The 6,098-nt window shown below is 33.9% G+C and overlaps 1 long non-coding RNA gene across 1 annotated transcript; it reads right to left on the reverse strand.

The window, feature by feature from the left end:
* Window positions 1-3,602: 3,602 nt before the first annotated feature.
* On the reverse strand, window positions 3,603-4,058 carry LOC112504876. The gene is made up of 3 exons (XR_003068288.1): window positions 4,030-4,058; window positions 3,803-3,926; window positions 3,603-3,680 (listed from the first exon to the last, which is right to left on the reverse strand). It is a non-coding gene; the product is annotated as an uncharacterized LOC112504876 (long non-coding RNA).
* Window positions 4,059-6,098: the final 2,040 nt, after the last annotated feature.

Consider the following 6,098-nt stretch of genomic DNA (forward strand, 5'->3'; position numbering starts at 1 on the left):
AATGATTATACTAATTATATTTTAGATTTTTTATATTTAAAATGAGATGTTTATCCTGTATTTGATTGTTTTTATCTGTAGTTAGTTACAAGAATTCAGATATGGGATGAAATCGGATATGGATGAAATCGTTTAGAGATGAACGAGTTTAAGAGTTTTTAAGAGTTTTAAGAGTTTTTAAGAATTTTAGCCAAATACTTTATAAGATAGTATAGATATAATATAATATTATAAAAATTAAAATATAATATGATAAAAAAAATTATACACAATTATTTGTACATTTATTTATATTTTTCTTTTTTGATGTGATTTTACATAATTTTAAATTTTTTATGTTGATTTGATACCATTCTAGTTTTACAACACAAATTTAAAGTATCCTATTTACTACAAATAATTTATAAACTCTACTATTTTCGTAAACAACTCGCAAATACGAGCAACGAACTACAGAAAAAAGGAAATGATGACACCAACCTTTTTTGTACTCTTCTTCATAAACAGCTTTAAGGAGTGTTTATTTAGGACTTAATGGACTTCATAGGTTTAGAGGCTTATTTGCATAGCCAAAAACATATGTTTACTTGGAGCTTATTCGGAGAACATGAGACTTATTCGCTCAGATGGAATTCTACTGTTGTCCATATTAAGCCAAAAAAAAAAAGACACTCCTGCCCTCCTATTCAATAAACACACCCAGACACGGAAACAAACCATAGCCCAACGATTCCATCTATGCATATGATTCCCTTTGCTTGTCCATTTGTGCTTCAATTTTCACTCTCCAAAGGGAATGCTTCTCCAACTTTTGGTTCGATTTCATTTTGATGGTTGGTTTGATATCTATCTGGTTCAACTTGTTTCCTTGTTTCTTTGATTGGTTCGATTTCATTTCCTTGTTGTCTATGTTTTTTGGAACCATTTTATTCGACTTTTGTTTCTTCTGCTTTCTTCTCGTTCTGGAACCATTTGGTTCGATTGGTTCAACTTTTGGTTCGATTTAATTTCCCATCGTCTATGTTTTCTAGAACCTTCTGGTTCGACTTTTGTTTCTTCTGCTTTCTTCTCGTTTTGGAACCATGTGGTTCGATTTTTTTTGTTTCTACTACCACTACTATCCTCCTCGTGTTCATTGTAGAAACGGAACCATGGAACAAGTGGAATAATGTTATATTTGTCATTAAGATCAACAGGTTGTTTTTCCTTTGACATGGTTGTTATTTTTAGACATATCATTTGGCTTAAAAAAATAAACAACAAGTGATCAAGCTCACATGTCTTCCACACCTTGTTCATCCCACGTTCCGTTGAAAAACAAAAGGGTAAAAGGAGTACAAAAGCTACTCTGGATCTCGACTAAAAGCTTATGAAGTTTTTAGACAGATCATTTGGCTTAAAAAATAAATAACAATATATCAAACAATGCATAATCATAATCGGGGGTAAATCGGTCATTTCTGTCATTCAGACTGTTGATTCAGATAAAAGAGTAAACAATAGCACCAATTTATCTAGACAGACAAATTTGGTAAACAACCTCTTACTTTTTATGCTACAAGAATGATAGCTACATGCAACAAGAATCTATTATATCTTTCATTTTTATTTTTTTGATATAATAAGCATATAAAATAATTTTTATAAAAAAAATAGTGGGTACTCGTCGGTTCCGGTTCTAGGTATCCAGTGGGGGAACTGGATAGCCGATCCCGGAACCGGTCCCAACGGATACCCAGCGGTTGAGGGTTTCAAAAAGATGATAACCGAAACCGATCTCGATCGGTTCTATATTTTAGGAACCAGCAGTTCCAAAACGGATCCGGTTTCAAAGGCAGGTACCCGGTTGCTATGCTCACCCCTATTGTTTTATAGGGTTCGTAACAATGACATGATTTGTATTTAAAATCCTTTCAAAATATATATTTGCTTACAAGTGTTGGGTTCATGTTTAAAAACATGATTTTTTGACTTTCTTCAACCTACACTACAACACTTCTGATTTAAGTTTAAGTTTTATTCAAATAATAATAGATCAATGTCTCGAGAAAAAAAAATCAATGAATCTCTAAATCTCGTCTTTGTATTCCCTGGTCTTTTGTATTTTATATTTTTATGCGTTTGAGTTTGTGGTTTTTACATGCAAGGCAAAACACGATCTCTGCCATACACATAAATAACCAGATATATCTACTATACAATCATTAACTAAGGAGACATTTACCAAATGCATATCAGATAAACGTGTAGCAACAAGAGTCACTACTCTTATTTTTCTTATTGTGTAACTTTCCTTGCCATCAAAATGGATTGATGGTAAGCGTTTGGAACGCGGTAAGTACTTAACGAGTAAGAGACATCCCTCACTTACCGGGTAAGACTCTCTCAATCATTGACCCGCGTAAAGATTATCGGTATMTGTTATATTCATCTGGTAGGTAATTGTTTASCAAAGTTTCAAACAGAATTTATAACATGTATAGCTTATTTAGTACGCGAAGGGCCATACATAAATGTTAATAAATGGCTTAATAGGCCAACAAAGGGCTGATTCCTTCAACTCATAAATTAAAGTCATATACATTCAGTCAGCCTTTTTCCCTTACCACCTTCGGAAAAAAAAAAAAACATTCTTCACTTCCTCCCTGAATTCATTCGTCCATCCTCCTCTATAGATTTGTCATGGTGTAGCTCCCTCTAACATTCTTCACGTAGGAAGTTTGTCTCATCAGTTTTTTCCTTACCAAATAAGTTGGGGAGTTTTGGTAGTGCATGTCCTCCTAGATCCAAATAGGACATGATTGGATGCAAAAGAAAGAACGATGAAGAGAGTTGAATAAAACCGTCACTTGTTAACTTGCATCAATGAAGAAGATTGGTGCCCCTAGTAAGGCAAGCTCCACATCCAAGATGGTAATTGGAGCAACCACAAAATGGTAGCCTACTCTAAGCTAAACCACAAAATGGGTAATACGCCACAAAACTAAATGAAACTGCCATATCTAGACAATTTGAAACAATAAAGGCTCAAACCCATTGGAAGAAAACCACAATCAAAGAATAAAATGCATACCAAACTCCCCCACCCCTCCCCCCGTTAACCTTTAGCCACTTAATGTTCCTCAATGGACAAKGTAGCATATAGGTAGTCGTGRACCCATGGACATGGATGMTTGAGTCGATTGAGGGTAGGAGATGATGCCCTCATGATGGTAAATGGAGCAGAACCACAGAAAAACAGCCCACCAAATCTACAAAATACTAGCCTATTTTAAGCTAAACCACAAAAAATGGGCAAGACACTACCAAATCAAACGAAACTTTACCATTTCTAGACAAATTGAATCTCAAATGTCAAATCCGTTGAAAGATGTTRRTCGTGAAATCCAAAGTTTGGTCACRTTCTGGGAWCCGTTAGTGGTGTTGGCAAAGCATAATGAAGGGAAAGTCAAATGAGACTGGAACCACTAGGTTTAAGGGAGGACAAAGAATACCAGAGAATGTATGGATAATGGGATTGGAATCAAATTACCAAAAGTATTTCATGATGTCGAGATAGTGATATTCAACTGGTAAACAAAGAGGTATGACGAACCTGAAACCAGACTTTCGAATCAAGCCTCTGACTGAATCTGGCGAGTGAAATCTACTGTAACAATTATGAAAAAGTAATGAACAACCTATAAAGAAACGGCGGGGAAGATTTCATCATAATCAAACATGGCTCTTGAATAAACGATTGTCAACGACATTGAAGTCATATAAGCAAAACCTAAATAATGATCCAAATAATCAAACATACACTTTCTACACACGCGATACCAGAAACAAGCAATGATCCATGCACTTGTTCATAAATTAATAAACCTCTTCTAGGCGCGTAGTAATCAGTCCATACGAAGCGCAATCACTCAATCTTTGATTACCTACAAAAAAGACAACTAATGATCTGAAATGCTCGCTGCAGCAAGTATAATCATCAAAAACATGAGATGAATCCGGAAGTATAACCTGGAAATATGATCAAACCTGGACACGATTTCGTATGGATGGAGGTCGGTTACCTCAGGGTGCTTTTGGTACGCGCTGACTACAGGATGGGACATCATACATGGGGAAAAATCACGTTGGTTGTTGTGACCAAATACTTGAGATACGTGATCGTATTTTTACACTTGAAATTCACAACAAAACATTTTAAAGGTAAAAAAGATTCGAACATTCACAGCAAAACCACTATGAGGATTATTTTTACAGTGTTCTACTGTGAAGTTTTAAATGTAAAAAAGTTGAAATGCCTAGTTACTCTAAATCAAAAATGCAATCAAGAGGTTATACTTGTCGGTGTAAGACATAGCGCAACAAAATGCCTAGTTATCCCCTTTCCAAAGGAATGTGGCAAGGCATACATTCGACATATGATGTTCCCGTGGAAACAAGTGTTTTTGAGGACTTTGCTGGTGAAGCATGTGATTTCAAAATGGAATATGATAACAAGTTGGTCACCAGTTGATCTTAATGGTAGTATCATGACCAACGTCGAGATCTTCTGATAGGAGGAATGATGCTGAAGTGGTTGGTTTAATCGTCAAATCTTTGAGGAATGGAGCCAAGAACCGGTTTTGGAGGAGCATATGAGAACTAGATGTTGGAGGTAACGATGTTTATGTAAAAGTCTGATATCAATCTATCATGTCACGTATCATCTTCATTACTAGGTTGCTACAATCCAAAAATGCTACACAATCATGTTCCGGATCTTCCATGGTGCATTCATGTTGATTTTGATTGACTTCAATTGCAGTTCAACAATCTAAACGTTTGTCTAACGTTATTTCTAACTTGATTAAATAAAAGCAAATCGAACACTCTCATCAGGTCTCAATTGAAATTAGGGCTTGTGGAGAAGAAAATATACACAAAAATGCCGTTTACCCAATAGAATAGAGTGACCATCTTTATGAAGAGTTCTACCTTGTTTCTTGTCTTATTGTATTCGCTTAAATTGATACAAGTATTATCATTGTTATGATACAGTTAATAAAAATGTGACCGTCATTCAATTTTCATGTAGTCAAGGAAGATTTTTCACCCCCTTTTAAAATAAGACTCGTTAATTTATAAATTTAACCTTTAAAAAAGACAGAGTGTATTACATCGGTGGTCCAATCCTTATGGTTTGCTCACATTTTAGATTTGGTCCTTAAAACGAACCACCTTTATTGATGGTCCATAATTTTTCAATTTAATAACACTCAGAGTTGATAGAGTTAACATCGTCACTTAGCAATCGTTAGGAAAAACAAACCAGTCTTTAAGTAATCTGCAAGAATCAAAAGTATAGTTCACTCTAAACTTAACTATGATTGACATCTTTTTTTTTTATTAAAAATATTTCAAGTACGATTAATGAGAGGTAGTTTTATATTTAAATTTGTTCGACAGGACAAATAATTTTTTATTATAAAAATATAATCATGTTTTAAAAGTTAAAATATTGTGAGACGTTATTTAATTGAATTATCAAATAATTGTAAATACGTTACAACGGTTGGCTTTCTTTCTTTTTCAAATCTCTGCTCATCATCATAAAGGTAACAAAAGAGGCCATTAATTCCCAAAAAGGTTCCGGACTCGTAGAATATATTCAATGAGTGTTCCTTTTTCTTCCTTTTCCTTTTTCATATTATTATCTATTAAAAGATAAACATATAGGTGTACGGATCATAAATATATAAATTTTTAATGGGATTGTATTTCGGTGAGAATGAAAGTTATGGTGAAAAGATATTTCACTCTTAAATCAATGATAATTGAAGATCAACAGTAATGCGATACACCGAATCAATTTCCATGATAAACACAATTCAAGGGGTCGAGGTTGAAATTAAAAGTGATCAATGATCTATATTTTTTCTTATGTTTCTCAGCTTAACTTCTATTTTCGCAGGATCACTCATCTTTTTAGTGTGAGTTAAATACAATCCTGTATATTGTTAAATGCAACCTTACTGACTATTTTTTTCTCATACACATCAACATAAAGATTTACTTTTTACATTCTCAATAAATGATTTAWAATAAAATTKAGAGAGACA

This window comes from Cynara cardunculus, unplaced genomic scaffold (assembly GCF_001531365.2).
Source record: "Cynara cardunculus var. scolymus isolate 2C unplaced genomic scaffold, CcrdV1 Un_Scaffold_7204, whole genome shotgun sequence".
NCBI lineage: Eukaryota > Viridiplantae > Streptophyta > Magnoliopsida > Asterales > Asteraceae > Cynara > Cynara cardunculus.